The sequence below is a fragment of the Halichoerus grypus genome, chromosome 2 (assembly GCF_964656455.1).
Source record: "Halichoerus grypus chromosome 2, mHalGry1.hap1.1, whole genome shotgun sequence".
NCBI lineage: Eukaryota > Metazoa > Chordata > Mammalia > Carnivora > Phocidae > Halichoerus > Halichoerus grypus.
In genome coordinates this window covers 86,323,649-86,342,095 of record NC_135713.1, presented here as the reverse complement: position 1 = coordinate 86,342,095, position 18,447 = coordinate 86,323,649, and the positions used below count along the sequence as shown (strand labels likewise).

The 18,447-nt window shown below is 34.1% G+C and overlaps 1 long non-coding RNA gene across 2 annotated transcripts in view; it reads left to right on the top strand.

The window, feature by feature from the left end:
• The first annotated feature begins 8,012 nt into the window (after nt 1-8,012).
• Nucleotides 8,013-18,447, top strand: part of LOC144381117 (uncharacterized) — a 125,123-nt gene continuing 114,688 nt past the window's right edge. For both annotated transcript variants that reach the window (XR_013445727.1, XR_013445728.1), the window contains exon 1: nt 8,013-8,130. This is a non-coding gene — a long non-coding RNA (uncharacterized LOC144381117). The remainder of the gene's footprint in view (nt 8,131-18,447) is intronic.

Here is an 18,447-nt window from a genome sequence, read left to right as displayed (position 1 = left end):
TAAAAGAACGGTTTTAAGACACTGGACAGGGGCGCCTGGGTGGCTCAGTTAGGCGTCTGCCTTCGGCTCGGGTCATGGTCCCAGGGTCCTGGGATCGAGCCCTGCATCGGGCTCCTTGCTCCGTGGGCAGCCTGCTTCTCCCTCTCCCATTCCCCTTGCTTGTGTTCCCTCTCTCACTGTGTTTCTCTCTGTCAAAAAATAAATAAAATCTTAAAAAAAAAAAAAAAGACATTGGACAACAGGAAGCTTAGGACCATTAAGGTAAACAAACTGGGTAAACTCTATGATTGCCTGCCTTTCTGCCTGGAGGCACATTGCAAACTGTGAAACATGGAAAGCAGAGTGTTGCTCTTGCTGAATCGACAACACAGAGACTGGAGTTCAGGGAGGCTGAGGCAGCCCGGAGTTACAGGCTAGAGTTATGGAGAAGGAGAGGTAAGCAAAAGAGGAGGTTCAAAATTTCACACGAGAGTTCTCTTAAGTCTTTGCTGAATACTAAGATATGTATGTACAGGGCAAACAGGGAGCAGGGGCTTTAAGCTAAACACTTTCCAGAGCACACAGAGATAAGTCCTTGATGTTCACTCAGGGAATTCAGTAGAAACCCTAGAGGAACCATGTAAGACTAATGTATGCCTAGAGTAAAGACTATTTTCAGCTCACCCAAACCAATGTTGAAAATGCAGGGAAGCCGCAAATAAAATCTAAAGCCAGCATGATAGCAGAATATAAGGTCAGTGTGCAAAAATCATTTTTACATGTATACTAGCAAATAAACTATTATAAATTAAAAATTTTAAATACCATTTGAACTAACGTTAAAAGCATGGATTATTTAGGGATAAACTTAATATAACCACGTGCCAGACCTAGATACTGAAAATTACAAAGGCTGCTGTGAGAAATTAAAGGGGATTTAAATAAATGGAGAGATATACCATTTTCATTCATCAGAATACTCAACATTAAGATGTCAATTCTTCCTAAATTCCTCTGTAGATTCAATGCCATTCTAACCAAATCCAAGCAAGCTTTTTTTTGGTTAAAATGCAAAAGACTGGGATGTGTGAGTGGCTCAGTCAGTTAAGCATCTGCCTTTGGCTCAGGTCATGATCTCAGGTCCTGGGATCAAGTCCTGCATCGGGCTCCTTGCTCAGCAGGGAACCTGCTTCTCCCTCTGCCTGCCACTCCCCCTGCTTGTGCAATTGCTTTCTCTCTCTCTCTGACAAATAAGTAAATAAAATCTTTAAAAAAAATAAATAAAATGCATAAGACTGATAATGCCACATCAAGGATGTGGAGCAACTGGAATGCACATCATTGGTAGCAATACAAAGGGATACAGCTAACATATTATGCTTCTATTGCTATGTAACAAATTACCATAAGCAGAGGCTTAAAAACACACACACAATTATTATTAACTAATGGTTTCTACGGGTCAGAAGCCTCGGCATGGCTTAGGGAGGTCCTCTGCTTAAGGTCTCACAAGACTGCCATAAAGGTGTGGCCAGGGCTAGGTTCTCATTTGAGGCCTGAGATCCTTTTCCAACTCACTCAGGTTTTTGGCAGAATTAATTTATTTTTGGCTATAGAATTCATGGAAGCTTGCTTTTTCAAAGACAGCAAGGGAGAGACTCTAGAGTGAGTTTACCAGCCAGCACGGATTTGTATATAAGATAATGTGCTGACAGGAATGACATACACTCCCATTTGCCACATTCTATTGGTTAGAAGCCAGTCACAGATCTTGCCCACACTCAAGGCATGGAGTTATAAAAGAGCATGAACACCAGGAAGCAGAAATCATTAAAGTCTGTCTTTCACAGACAGACTGAAAAAGTCTGGTAGTTTCTTGGGAGTAAACTATACTATCATACCACTCACCGCTTCTAATCCTAAGTGTTTTCCTGAGAAAAATTAATGCATATGTCCAGAAAGAAATTTATATGCAAATGTTCATATAAAATTTATGTATAATAGCCCCAAACTGGAAACAATTCAAATGTCTAGTTACTGGTGGATGGATAAACAAATTGTGATATATATACAATGGAATGTCTTTCAGTATTAACAGGGGATAAGCCACTGACACATGCAACATGGGTGAATCCCAAACATTGGTGCTAAGTAAATGAAGCCATACACAAAAGACTACATCCTATTTATACGAAATAGTAAAGAATTTTATATAGAAAAAGAAAAATATAGTATTTCACAGTGACAGAAAGCAGATTTATAGTTGCCTGGTGCCAGGCATGAGGGATGGAGATTGACCAGAAAGGAGCACAAAGGAACATTCTGGGTAATAATGATATCCTGTATCTGCACTGTAATGGTAGATTTCTGCATGTACATAATGTCAAATATAGGATTAGCACTTGGCATACCCTTTTCAATATCATATCCCACTTCTCTTGGGAGGAAGTAGAGCATATGAAGGAATGGGATGTTCATCTCATTGTAGAGGTTGAGGGTGATAATATGAGTTCAGATTGCACTCAAAAAAAAAAAAGAAAGAAAGAAAAAAACCAACCTCAAGATTCATATGCCTGACTATATGGGAATGGGAGTAAAAAAAAATGAATGTGGCTTATTTCTGGATAGGAAAGCTCTGAAGGTAGGTAGTTGAGGCGGTTACAATCCATTTACTATGGCTGCTCTTGGAATTCAGATTGGTACAAGAGCAAAATAAAAAGAGAGATATACTAGATGCAATGAAATTAAAAGAAAGTTAAATGGAAAAGAAGAATTAGGCGAGATGTAGTTGTAGGAGAAAGAAAGTTGCAACGTATCATGGGTGATGACAATGTTCAAAGTTTGTAGAAATGGAATTGAGATATTTAGAGTAAGGACGTTAAATCCAGAATTTTGGAAGATACGTGAAGGGAAGGTCGAAGCTGCCAACCTTTAAGTAATTAAATATGTGAAAAAAAGATTAAATAATAGATAGGAAAACTGTACGCCATGGCAATGAAGTTATGACAATGAAGATGGGGTGATCGTGATGCAAACAGACACAGCGGACTTCAACAGAAATATCACAGGATTGACATGGAACAACAACCTGAAGACAGTAGCTGTTTAGTATTCTGAAAATATTCTTATCAAAACACCAATTTGTGTTCCAAAATATCTAAGTTCAGAAACTAGGAAATGAGACTCTGGGCTGCAACAATAGTATCTACACTAGGATTGAACCATAGGTTAAATCAAGCCATCAATTAGAGTCCCCATTTCCTCACTAAAATGAGATCTATAACATGTTTGTACATGTTTTTACAATGATATTTACCAAGATTACCTCCTTGTTTTACTTTAAAAGTTTTTTTTTTTAAGATTTTATTTATTTATTTGACAGAGATAGAGACAGGGAGAGAGGGAACAAAAGCAGGGGGAGTGTGAGAGGAAGATGCAGACTTCCTGCTGAGCAGGGAGCCCAAGGCAGGGCTCGACGACCCCAGAACCTTGGGATCATGACCTGAGCCGAAGGCAGACACTTAATGACTGAGCCACCCAGGCATCCCACTTTTAAAGTTTAAATTAGGTGCCACTACAACCAATATCATTTTGGCTGATTCTTGCACATAAAGAGTGATTTGAAAGATTCATTTCAACCGAATTTTCTCTGTCACTGGCCCTTTTATTAAACTGCTAATCAAATTAATTTATCAAGTTAATTTCAATGAGCCAGATATCATCCAAAGCCCTTAAAAAGAGGAAGCAGTAAAAGGAATTTTGAAATGTCAGGAAAAAGCAAAATCAAGAGCTGAATATGGTGAGGGTCTCTATAATCATGATGTAGGGTTCATGCAAACCAAGCAGTTGTCTACTTTTCAATTTGAGATAGAGAAGACCTAGCTGTCTATGTATAAGCATATGTATAACAAAACCATAATGCTCAATAAGCAGTTAAGCTCTCTGAGTTGATTTAAAATATTTTCCCCTGTGGAGACAGAACATTTTTTAGAAAAAAAAAACAGCATACCAAATGATCTTACTAAAGAATGGTATGTTCTAACTTTGGTGGACTTGCTTATACTGTAGGCAATGCTTGCTAAGGAGTCAAACAGGAACGAAATGCTGCTGTAGGTAACTGCAACCAAAACCTCAAGGTTGTTAGCTCCTACAGGTGAGATCACAGAGCAGATAGATTGTTTCTCCATTACAAATAGAGATCTATAAGATAGTATTGGTGTTTTGTTTTACTTTCCTATTACTGATGTTTTTGTTGATGTTGTATAAAAAGGATAGCATGATAATATCTAACATTAGCTGAATTATCAAAATGTACACATGGAAACAGCCTGGCTACCTAGTGGTAACCTACCCTCTTGTAGATTATTTTTCTTCTGAATGACTCTTTGGACAACAAATGTATAAACATGTAACTATCAAATAAAAATATAAAAATCAGACACGTATAGATTGAAACCAGTGCTACCCCAGATTCAAAACTCAACTCAAATGTGTCAGGTCAAAAATTCATGCCTCAAGGGATAGCATAAAGGAGCAAAGTATCCTGGTGAGAATTCCTGGCAGATGGAAAACTGGGGATCTGCTTAGAAGAAGCAATCTTACCTGGCTCCAGGGGTTTGTTACTTCATGGGAATGGCAGCCCAGTAGGATACACTTTCTGATTTTCTGAGAAGATCAGAAAATTTCTGGGTTTTATGTAAAATCTTGTCATTTTTCATCTTGGCAACATATTTTAATTTTAAAACATTTATAGACCAAAAATTTTAGGTGTTTGTTTTTGGGGGGAGAAGATAGTCCTTGGCCCAATTTTATATCTGGGCCAATGGACTACCAATTTCACCTGACTGATTTACTGATTGAGGTTTAGTGGCATCTGTATATTCATTCACTGTCTTTGGATTAATTATCTGCAGCCCAATGGGTTGGCTTCAAAAGAGAGACTCAAACTTCCGATGTAATCAGCAAATGAGCTGAACTTCACTTCTTTATGAAATTTTATAAGAACTTAGAGTTTTTAGCACTTAATTGTGATCACAGAACAAACAACTGAATGAATTATGAGCCTGGAAATTGTGATCCATCATTTAAACCAGTCAGCTTAGTTTCAAAAGCATATGATTATTTCATGTGGAATATACTACTTTGGTTTTCTACAGAACCTAGTTCACTGAATAAGCTACTCTTGCTCTACATGGATACAAGATAAAGGTCTAAAGTGACCATGGCCTAGGGCAGTTTGGATTTGGTTTATAAATATTTTAAAGTTGTCAGAAATACCCCAGAGTTGTACAAGGGCCAGAGATTAAGAGATTCAATCCAAGAAAAGGAAAGAAAAATCCCACTAATGATATGAAGAATTGGACAAAGGATGACATTAATGATACCCACTTATATTTCACTCTGACAGTTCATTTGAGGGGTGTGTGTGTGTGTGTGTGTGTGTGTGTGTGTGTGTGTAATGTGTTTCTTTGAAACCAGAAATATCTTTCTGAAGGAAGGCTTAGTTTTTTTGCAACCAAAGCATAGCTAATGCACCTTAATAATTGAGCAATAACTGGTATTGGTAAAAATGCATTTGAATTTTAACTAGAAAGTTGGAAAATTGTGAGGTTTAAAAGAAAAATCTGAATTTCCCAACATGAAAATGCATTGTCATATTATTGATTGGTTTTGTAATCTTAGCATTTCTTCTGGGCTTTTTTTTTTTTTTAAGATTTTATTTATTTATTTGAGAGAGAGAAAGAGAGCATGAGAAGGGGGTTGTTCAGAGGGGCAGAGGGAGAGAGAGAGAAGCAGACTCCCCTCTGAGCAGGGACCCGGACGTGGGGCTCAGTCCCAGGACCCTGGGATCATGACCTAGGCCAAAGTGAGACGCTCAACCAACTGAGCCACCCCTCTTCCAGGCCTTTCAATAAGGGTTCTTATATTGAAAACAAAATCAAACAATTATTATTATCATTATTATTAGTAGCCATTGAAGTATTTTTCTGAAAAAATGTTTCTGTTAGGATTAAGCTACATGAAGAAATGATTTTTAGAGAAAGATCTGGGACCAGATAATTAACTATGTGCTCTGATTTTTAAAAAATAATCTTTATATAGATAGAGAAGCTTAATAAAAGGCAACTGTTGCTGATTAACCTAAATGTTGTTTCTTAGAAGTTTTAAATTTAGGATTCTTTAATTAGAAACTAAAAAATCACCAGTCCACCTTCTGAATAATATGTTCTTAATAGAAGAAAAAGAATTGCATGATTACCAAGCAGATGTCCTATTGGTTATCCATTAATTTTTATTCTGTATTTGGGAACAGATGTAAATATAATAATTAAAAAATTAAATGAAAGAAGTTGCTAATAAATAAATAATGGAAATTCACGGCTTCTAAAATTTCACCAACTTTTTTCTAAGTGTTCAATATGTCAATCACATTGTTTCCCAAGTCAATTCTGAAACTTAAGGGAATTTTAAGGAGACATTAATTAGAATTAATATATACACATAATATCAGTTATAGAAAATACATGTGAATATTGATAAATGTGCATTTATGAGGATTACTCTCATGGAAAGCCAATGAGCAACTATTAAAGAAAGGAAATGATTTGAAACCATGAGAGTTGAAATTAGGCAACCAGGAGTTACCACAAAGAAATTTCTTTCTAAATGCCTCCTAGGAAAACAATGTCCAGTAATTAGATCGAGCCTTCTTCCCTACCCTGGCTTTCTTGACGTCTAACTGATATAGAAAACACTGCCCATATTTCATGTATACAATTTTATGAGTTCAGACACATACATACACTTGTGATACCATCACAACAGTCAAGGTAATAAACATTGGATCTAATCTTTGTAGCATCTATGATAAGTGTAGCCAGCTTTGTAGAAATGCTTAAGTTGATTTAAATATTTTTATTTCTTAAAAGTATTGGAAAATTTATTACATTACGTGAGGGAGACCAGAGTGACTGTGGAGTGAAGATGTGGGAACTATTAGGAAAATATTGGAAATGATAAGTACTCTTCAGTCAGTGGTAACTGCAATGAGGATTACTGCCCTCTTATTTTTGAAGTTTGCAAAGTATGTTCCAGAAAACAAAGAGAAAAACAAAAGCAAACAAAAATACCTATCAGATGCATTCCAGCATTTTTAGCCATCTCCATTCTTACTTATTAAAAAAGTAAAAAGTGCAGAATATCCTTTGCAATGTAAAGCACTTTATGCCAGACATGCGTTGTATCATTTAAATATTGTGAGTCCTGTCAATGTCTGTAATCGGTTCTCACATACATACGTGAGGATTCCCATCTTTTCATGATTAGGACACTACATATTAGCATGCATTTCAGAAAACATTATGGCATTTGGGCTCCAAAAGTGAAAATCCTTGGAATTTAAAACTGCATATACCAGAAACATCTTGGCCAAAAGATTCACAATATCTATTTCTAATATAAAATAATCTCCATTTCAAATAAAGCAGATACATATCAGTATTAAGAAAGCAATGAGCTCAACCTAATGTTGGAGATCTTCCATTGAACTTCACTCCCTAGTAAGATATTGCCACCGAAGGATCATTACATGAAAGACTTAATAAAGGGCCACATATGGCCCTGGGTTTGGCTATTAGTGTACTGAATTATGTTTTTATTATAATTGTTTCTTCTTTACTCTTCTATGCTTAAGGGATCTGCTCATATAAATGACTGCAGGATAAATAAAGCTGACAAACACAAGTGACTGTATCTTTTGGCATTAAGATAATTATAGATCATTACATGGTAGGAATAGTCAATAGCCCTAAAGTAATATGATTAAATAAAGCACTTTAAAACTGTAATTCACCTAGCCTTTTTAATATTTTACTATTTCTTCTTTGTTGCTCCAAAGCTATGAATTTTAAGATTTATTTGTCACTACTCTCTATATTTTCTGCTGTACACAGTATTTGTGGGCTATGGCAACCAATCCCCTTGGGCTGTCTTTTGCTTTAATTTGCATAAACACAGGCATCATATGAATATTCAGTGAGTGGCTTTGCATTAAGTAAGTGCCCTTAATCAGCTTTTCAGTTCAGTTTTATTGGTTGCACGCACAGTCAGTTATTTCATCCAGAAAATCTGAAGGCCCTACAAACTAACCAGGTAAGGATTGTAATTCCTTGATGCATTTAATGAAAGAATATTATCATTTGATTACATAGGTTCTGGAGAATGCTAAAAGCATGGTGGGTTTTTTTTTTCCCCTGTGTTTTTTTCTTCCCTTGGTGGTCAGGTGGGTGCATGATTCTCTAATTTGCATAAACATCAGTTCTATGAATAATTCATCAGGGTTATTTTAAACACTAGGCTTCTACTTTGGATGGCACTAGGGTACCGCCATTTGATTGGCTGAATGCTGTTTTCATCACCAGCAGAATTCCTATAACATGAAAGCACCTAAAGGAGCTGAATTGAATATACAGTATTTGTTTTTTGAAAAATGTCTGTTATCTTTTCAAAGCAAATTGTGCTGCTTTCCCCCCCTCCCTAACATTAGAACTTCTAGCTTTTCATGATAAATACATTACAAGCTCAAATGTGGCTACCGTTTGTTGACTTGACCGGTGTCTATGATTTCTGGAGAATGGGGTAGCAGCTGTATTCTTCTGAACATGCATAAACATGAGCGACATGTAAATAAGAAACTGTCACATGCATATGGAGCCCCGAACAGCTCCATTGCTAGGATCCATTTCTCTTTATCAGAATATTCTCTGAATAGATAACTTGGAGATTGTTTCATCTATTTTAAAATGCCATGGACAATTATGATACTATATATGCATATAATAAGCATATACGATCTGACAAATTATTTCTTGTATAATATGTAATTTATAGTTTCCTCTCAGCCCACCTACAGATTTCTAAATTTGGTAGTTCTTTGCAGTACAATAGCAACAGGAAAAGTGTTAATCAAGAATGACCAGCTAATTAATTTAGATATTAGGGTGTAATTCACTCCCACAATTTACTAAAAATAGATTAGACCTTTCTTTATGCTTGTGGAGATGAGGAATATGGAGGTTTACACCATCCTTTGTTAGTCACTTGAACATTAGCCATTTGCATTTCAGGTCTCAGAGTCCTCACTGACAAGATTCTCATTGTAAACATTTGTTATCTTGAAACATTACAGAAACACGGGATTGGAGAATGGTGTAAATTGAATTTAGTCTTTGGCACATTCCATTTTTGTTTTCCTACTCCACAGAGGAGTGTATCACAAATAAGATGAACAATTACTGTTATGAAAGGTACACTGAATGATATGTATAATCAGTCTGTGTAATCAACTATAAAATACTCCACGTTCACTGTATTTTCTATACATTATGTGAATAAAAATACCAAAGGCATCTTTAATAATGAATAAAAAGGCTGAAAATTTCTCAGTATTTCACAGGTTTTCCATATAAAATTTTTAAAGTTTACTCTAAATCAGTATTACGCTGTAACATTTTCCATACTTTTTGTAAAAAATACTCAAATATGAGCTTCATACGATGCTGAAACTAAAGAAAAATAAAATCCTTTTTATTTTCTTTTCTAGCTTTCTATATACCTAATGATAGTGTTGGGCTAGTTTCCATTTTCCTTTATTTGAATTATTTATAATTAGGTGAGGGTCTATTTCTATTTTTCTTTCTTTCTTTCTTTTGCTGTATCTTTGGAATCAATATACTACAGAAATATTTTTGAAACAACATGTCTTCATTTAGAACAAATTATCATAAGCACATTTGACATGTTTATTATTTTATCTGTTGTAAAAACACTTTATAAAAAATACGGAAAAAGGAATTCAAAACAAAAATTGTTTAAAATGAGATAAAATTGCAAATTTCTCTCAGAATTCCATGTACTCATATCAGAAATTGTGTTTTACATTTAATTATAAATAGTAATATAAATCTCACATCTGCAGTGTGCTATTTTTAATTAAATCTTGCAGGATTAGGTATGGATGCTGTTTATTTAATTATCAGCCATTAAATGTTTACAGCTGTAATAAACACCAAGTAATCTTTACCATACTATATAGAGATTACAGCTTTGGAACTATTTAACCAAAGACTCTTATTCAGGTGATGCTCATCTTATTGAATACTTATCATATGAAATCAGCTAAATTTACATTTCTTCAGTATTTAGTCCTTTCATTTGTTTCAAAATAATCCAAATTATTTCCTAAACAAAAAATGAATAGTTATAATTTCAGAAGAGATCTTATCCTACTTTAGATCTATGATAGCATATTTAAAATTCTATTTTAAGTACACATAATTCTGAAAATGAAAATTCTCATTTAACTCTTTTTGATGAAGCTATTGTGAAACCACTTTAATGTGATAAATGAGTCCCTTTGTGCTTTTGCCATCTGTATTATTTGCAAGAATCATTGAAGCTCTTTTAAAGAAAACATATTTTAAATGAAGATGGAAACAACAGATAGTGAATGACCACAGAATTTACCTTTCATTTTAGTAAGAGATTCTTCCTAGAAGGGCAGGAGTCATCTTGTATTGCATAAGCCTTGTGTAAAGAAAACAAAGCATTTGTTTAAATTTTGGAAAGAAATCATCACATAAATAGAATTAAAATTGTAATGCATTACATTCCTAAGGAATAAAAATAATTTGCATCTTGCAAATAGTCTTATTTCATGTAGTGATTATTATATTTTTAGACATTTAAGAAGAAAAGCAGTTAGGCATAATATATAAGTTTATGCTGTCATTTTAAAAGATATTTTTCTTTAAAAAAGATTTTTTAACATCTAATCATCCTGTATTTGGTGAATAAAAATATATATATTCAGATACTATTATCTGTAATATTTGCATTCTCATTTTAATCTTCTCATTTAAATGGTCGGAAAATTATCTAAAAATTGTTGGTGAGGGATTTAAGCAATTAAAGCTGTATATATATCATTGCTAAATCAATTGGTAGTTAAGGTAAATTGTAACCAATGATTGCTTTGACCTATAAAATAAAACGTGGATTGATCTACATGAGGTGAAGCCTTAAACTTGAGGAACACTTGTCTGTACAGAAGTTTCGGAACTGATTATCACCTTAAGGCAAGAGATATCAATTACCTTATATGGATCCCCTAGCAAGATCATGCATCCTTAAAAAAGACTGAATGTTCTCAATGAAGCTAGGACATCCTTTAAGGAATTCTTAATCTAATTGATGGTGCAAGTACATGACATGACCCATATACACATCTCTCCACCCAGTGTTACTCATCTCTCAGGAACCCAATCATTCAGATTTGCAAATACACTTGAAATTTTCTTTTCATTTTCCGGATAGACAAAGTCTTGTTTAATAACACTGTGTGTGAGTTAGTCAATTAAGTTTCTTATTATAGAGGAGTACAAGGAGGAGGAGAGGAGATGGAGGATTGGCTTACTTTTGAGTTCTCTTATTCTGATTGGAGTTCCCCTCAGCTACTCTGGTTGCTTGACTCTCTTAATTAGAATTTGTACAATCAATATTTTAATGGGTAGGTTTTGTAAAGTTATTGGGTAATGAATTTGTACAGTCATTCTTACAATATGATCCTTATCATATTTAGGCTGTCAGCCAATATCAATAAAGATGCTATAGGCTTAGGTTGTATATATTTTTATTACATTTTAAGTTCAGACCTTGTTTGCAATTTCCTAAGTACCACCAACCCGGTAGCATTCTGAACTCAGTGATAAGGAGAGCAAAAAGTATTTGTAATTAAAATTTTATTTTAAAGGTTATTTTGGAGGGAACTAAAACATTTTCAGCTTTCCATCATATGATTTATGGAGGACATGCATGATATACTGAGAACCTACCTGGGATGAGTACTTAAGATAGAAAGACCTTTAAGAACAAATTTTAATAAGGGAGCCTCTTTTAGGATTACCATTGTTCTCTTTATTTGTTAGCATAGTGCATTACATTTATAAATTTTTTACAGTGACTCTTGAAGAAATCACAAATACTAGTTAGTATCATATGCAGTGCTTTTCCACTTCTAATTTTAAGTGAGGCTGGTTTAAAAATTGGGTGTTAAATTTTTTGTCGTTTTAGTATTAAAATTATTTTATTAGCCTGATAAAATGTGTTGAGCAGATTTCCTCTTTTCTCTGACACAGGTTGTATATGAATTATCTATTTCTTTGAGTTTTGTATAAATTGCCTGTAAATCTATGTGGGCCAGGCATCTTTTGAGGGGAATTTTTTTCTTTTCAATTCAATTTCTGAAGTGGTAGTGATCAATTGGGTTATTTCTTATTGCATGTATTTTAATCATTTATATTTTTTCTAGGAAAAGGGTCTTTCCATCTAAGTTTCAACTTCATTAACGTGACCTTTTTCACTGTATTTTCTTATGATTTATAAAATGTCTACTATATGTGTAATATGTCCCTTTTTTCATTTTGTATTTTATCTATTTGTGATAGTCTATTTTTTCCCTTGGTAATTCTTGCAAGAGGTTTGTCTATTATCAATACTTTCAAGAAGCAGTTCTGGGTTATCTATATTGTTCCCTTTTTCTTTATTTTTATTCATTTCTGTTTTTTAAAGTTTTGTGGTCTCAAGTTCCTTAGAGATGATCTCAAAGCTTTGTTCTAGCTCTAAAATTCTATCATTCTATAAAAAGTTATCTTATGTTCAGAAGCCAATGGAATACTCACGTAAACATGAAATGAAGTAGGATGTTAGTTATTAATTTGGTGAACTTATTTTTTATGCAGAAACCTTTTGTCCTGAGTCATCACAAAAAGACCATTTCATAGGGCTATGAGTAGACTTTAGCCTTGGAGGAAATCTACTTGAAAAGACTCCTATTCTGCTATCCTGATGATGACACGATTTTTTTAGTGACTTTTTAAAAAGTGTGTCATTTTGACAGAGAGACCTCTAATAGTCTATGGAATAGTATTTGAAATACATTGTGCTCATGATTAAATAAAATTGTATTAATTGCTTAGAAAATGTTTGTGAGAAGTTCACAACATAACACACGATTACTTTAAACTCATATAGAAGGTTGTTAATCTACTTGGGATTTTTTACTTTCTCCATTTTGTGAGTGGACCACTAATATAAAATTATCTCAAAATCAGGCAAAGCTGATGAAAAAGTGCATCAGTATTCTAGTCTGCCTGCTTTGATAGTATTTTCTTAGTAAAATCCAATTCATGCCTTTGGTATTTCAACATTAAATCAAGTTAAATTCTCAGTTAATAAATAGACACACACAAAAATCACAGACTGAATTCTTATCTGTATGAAGAGTTGGTTTTTGTTTGCTTGTGTGATTGTTTAGTTGCCTGTTTGTAAATTCTCCTAGAATGAACTGAATATGCATATCAGCTGTCATTCTTCCCTCTGAGCATGGTAACATGATGAATCATTTGGCCTAAACAAATATTGCAATCGAAGCTACCTACTGGAAATGTTTGAAATTCTATAAAATACATTTAAACAAAATCCAAAAAGAAAACAAGAACTCTTTGAAGAAAATATTTTAGCAAAATGATCAACAGTCTTGTGGAATATAGTAACCTTGACTGACAGCTATAACATTAGAATTTTGTCATCAATTAGAGCCCCCTTGCACTTTTTTTGATTCATAGCATATGGATTTGACCTACTTTAGTTAATAAAGCCTCTGATTAATTTATCTGCTTTAAAAATATAATTTGAGAAGAAGAAAATAATTATTTAAATGTTAGTGCTATATACAAGTGATTAAACATGTAGAAAATAATTTTCTTTTAAATACAAATCATACATTACTGAGATACATTTTAGTCATGATTACTTTTATTCCAATGTGATCAATTTTACATTTGCTTCTTAACATGATTTCAAGAGCAATATTCTACTTATTTCAAGGTCTGTAAATTGTTTAGTTCAATATCTGGTTCCCAGATACTTGTATCAAAATATGTCTGAGCTTGCACCTATATTTTCACATTAAATTAGACCATTAAACCTAACTTCAAATACCCAACTCAGTGATTCTTTTTCTCTGAGACTATCCAAATTCCTTTGCCACCAATTTTGAAGTCTTCTGGTCACAGTGAGAAGAATTTTGCCTACCAACAGACTATTTTAATAAGTCACATAAAGTACCCTGGAGAGAATTTGATTTCACATAGGACAGAGAATAAAGTCTCAATAGTGGTTGTTTCTTGATATCTCTGAGACAATAAATGATGTTTTAAAATTAGTAATATCAAGATTTTGAGGGTTTTTACTTTTAATTAACTTACAATACCTTTGTGCAACCTGATAGGATTTTTACCTGATGGCAGATTTGTATGACATAATGGAACAAGCTGGGAATAGATTCAAATCCCATAACAGATCTTGCAATTATATAAGGACTCTCCTGGAGAAGAATTATCATTCTTTCACATGTACAATGTAGTATTATATTACCAGCATTTATATTTTATAAATCAAACATAGAATGTCTTCTCTCCTCCTGCTCTTTCTTTGAGAAATAAATGATAAATAACTTTCTCTAAGTACTGAGCCTCACATGAAGCAATCTGTTAAAGGGCAGCACAATAAAAACAACAACAACAACATTGCTTAGGAACACTTTCCTCTTTATGTCAAAATTTGCAGCTTTTTTCTCTTTATAGTATCAGAAACAGAGAAGAATCTGCTTCTTCTGTTATTGTCCACCTACTATGCTAGTCTTTGATTATTGTATCACAATAATGTTCATTGAGGCTGATTGTAATATGTCAAGCAATAGATGCAAGCATGAGAAGAGAAATATGAAGTAACAGCAGGCGATGAATTTTTTAAAAATCAAAATATCCTTTTTATGTAAATGCCTGGGGGTGGAGGTGGAGAGAGCAAAAGAATATTGCAATATCTAATGCAAAGCATGAACTGGACCCTTATCTTACAAAATGGATTAAATGGATTAAAAACTTAAATGGATTAACAACCTAAATGTAAGACCCAAAACTATAAAACTCCTAGAGGAAAACATGGGATAAAGTTTCAGGACATTGGATTTGGCAAAGATTTCTTGCCCATGACACCAAAAGCACAGGTAACAAAGAAAAAATAAACAACACTACATCAAACTTAAAAACTTCCACACATCAAAGGACACAATCAACCCACTGAAAAACAACCTATGGAATGGGAGAAAATATTTGCAATCATATACCTTATAAGGACTTAATGCCCAGAATATATAAAGAACCTCTACAACTCAACAACAACAAAAAACAACCCAGGGAGGCAAACCTTTAGAGACTCAACTCTAGGAAACTAAGGGTTGCTGGAAGGAAGGTAGGTGGTGGGATGGGGAACTGGGTAATGGGCTTTAAGGAGGGCACTTGTAATGAGCACTGGGTGTTGTACGCAACTGATGAATCACTAAATTCTACCTCTGAAACTAATAACACAGTATATGTTAATTAAATTGAATTTAAATAAAACTTGTTTTAAAATTTCTTTAAAATTAAAGAATAAAGTATATATATACACACTGTACACACACACACACACACACACACTGGAATGTTATTTTGACTTAAAAAGGATGGATACCCTGCCACATGCTGCAACATGAATAAACCTTGAGGACATTGTTAACTGAAATAAGCCAATCACAAAAAAGTCTATACTGCATTATTCCACTTGTATGAGGCATCTAAATAGTCAAATTCATAGAAACAAAAAGTAAACAGTAGTTAACCAGTGGTTAGGGAGAGGGAGAAATGGGAGTATTTTTGGTCAATGCGAATAGTTTCAGTTTTGCAAGATGATAGGGTTCTAGAGTTCTGTTGCACTGCACAGCAATGTGAATATACTTAACACTACTGAACTGTACACTTAAAAAGAGTTAAGATTGTCAATTTTATGTTATGTGTTTTTTAACCACAATTAAAAATTTTAAAGAGATTGAATAACTCAACATGCATTAGCCAAAATAGATTTTGCCAAACTTTTCATTATTAAAAATGGTTTGAAATGAGTTAAAAAATACATCTTTACAAATTTCTGAAAGAAGAACAGTATAATTTCAAAGTGTTTAATAGAAGAAGTCAGTAACATACACAAAGTCAAAGTTTGAAAAATCTGGGTATAAGCAATTGGACAAAGCAGAAATGTCTACTTTATCCTAAGATATTATCTACTTATATTTGATTCCAGGGTATTCAGAGCATATTCATCTTTTGTTGGATAGCCTGATTAGCATTTTTATCATTTTGTGCTCCTGATATTTTTTGTTCCTTCCTTCTCTTTGTTTAAAAAAATGTGCACTATGATGGTTCAAAAATAAGACAAAAACTGTGAATATGAAAGCTGCAGTTTGCAATATACTACATCTAGAACCCAGGGGAGGTGAACTAGACAGAAGCCATAGTCATTCTAATAAAGCAATCAGGTACTATCATGACACGTTGGTTTACAGCGTCAAAACTGTCCATTTAAGTTTCTTTTTTTTCTTAATGATCAGAAGTCTCATGTTGTCTCCAGTCTCTTCATTGTGTTTTGTGTGAGACTCATTGCAGAATGGGAACTTTTTGGACCTCCAGCAAAGGCAGCACACAGCTTTATCTCCCAAGTCCTCCATGTCAAAAGCATGTACTACCTTGGGGCTGTCTTTCTAGATGTGAAGGTTTACCATAGATTTGTGCCAATGATCTTTAACATAAAATCTTTTGTAGGCTAGATAATGAATCGCAGCTGTCTCAGCAGCAATAGTAACTGTTGCAATCTATTCAACTTGTACCTGGAAGTCAGACTCATGGCGCCATTGCTTATAAGGCATGTGCACAGGACACCAGACAAACAGCCTCCTCGAGGAGGGCCAAAGTAAAGGTGAGAGAGATATCCTACATGCGCTGACTCCAGGCCACCAAGGTGCAGGCACCGAGGTGGGTGGTAAGCACTTGTGTGCTTCTGATATCTTTAATGTCTAGCTATCAATCTGTCTTTATCTATCCATGCACCCATCCATTCATCCCTCCATTCATCCATCTACATATACATAATTTTCCTCCTTCCTTTCCTTCCTTCCACCCTGCAATACCTGTGGGTGCTTACCATGGCCATATGTTCCCAAATACTTTAATTCTCTAAGAACTTAAAAAATACTGAAAGAAGATTTATAAGGAATTTTTAGGAATTACCATAATATCAATGAGACTATGGACATACCTTGTGCTTTTTTACCTATCTATAAAATCCCCCAAATGAAAAGCAACAGCAATGTGACTCAACCTTTTCTCAGTTTAAGTGACAAAAGGTAGCTGCATTATGATTCACTTACCCCCTTACTATTAACAATTATTGCATTTGCTGTTCTTCACACTAGTTGCTGTGTCAGGACAACTGCATATTTTGCACAATGTTCTCTAGCAAATGTTTTGAAATTTACCCTCCAGAGACCATCTGCTATAAATGGGCTTCAGTGGAGTTAATGAATATTTTATTACTCTCTCGCCTTTTTTTGGTTTAAAATGGAAAACATGGGTTAAGTGTGAAGTGTCAAATTAACAATAATGTTTCATTAAACCACTCATTTTCTGAAAAAGTTTTGTTAAGTATATGTGTGTATTTCATGTAATCAGTTTACTAATGTGAATATATACCAGGGAAAACATGAGTGACTCAATATGAAATATCGAATACTTTCTAGGCATAATTTCTGGCACTATAAACACATCACTTTTGATTGACTTGAAATAAGGCAGTCATTGACTGGTTCAATGAATGAACTTCTGTGTACAAGAGGTGGAGTTTGTGAACTTCTGTGTACAAGAGGTGGAGTTTGTTCTCTTCTTGCCAAAGCTACTGCAGCAAATGAAGACCTTTAAGCCTGAAAAGGACCATCAGCCTGAAAAGGAATACCGATGATAGGTCATATGTTCTCTTGAAAATCAAATGCCTTGAGAAAATTTTCTGCAGTAAGATTATTTACCACACACCATTCTTTCTGTTGTCACTGTTTGATCATCTTTTGTTTTGTGGCCATGTAAAATAGTGCTAAACTTCTCAAGTTATTCATTATTTCCCTACCAGAATTACTGTGAGTTCTGGGTCAAATTTGGGGCTTTAGCCTTCAAAATTCCTTCTTTCTAAAATAAAGAACTACTAATTAAACAATGTTATGTAACATCACATCTTCGCATTCCAGCAACTGCACATATGTTTTCTGTGGTTTTAAAAACAGATGAGCTGAAATATTATGTGAGATTTAATGACTTCATGTTGCTCTGGTCACAAGATACAATTAAAAAATATCTACTGAAGATCTACTGTGTGTCTGATACAATTTTACAATTTTCAGATGTATCATCTCATTTTATCCCCACACTCATTTATGAGAATGGATATCATCTACATTTTATAGTTGAGGAAATTCAAGTTCGGAAAGAA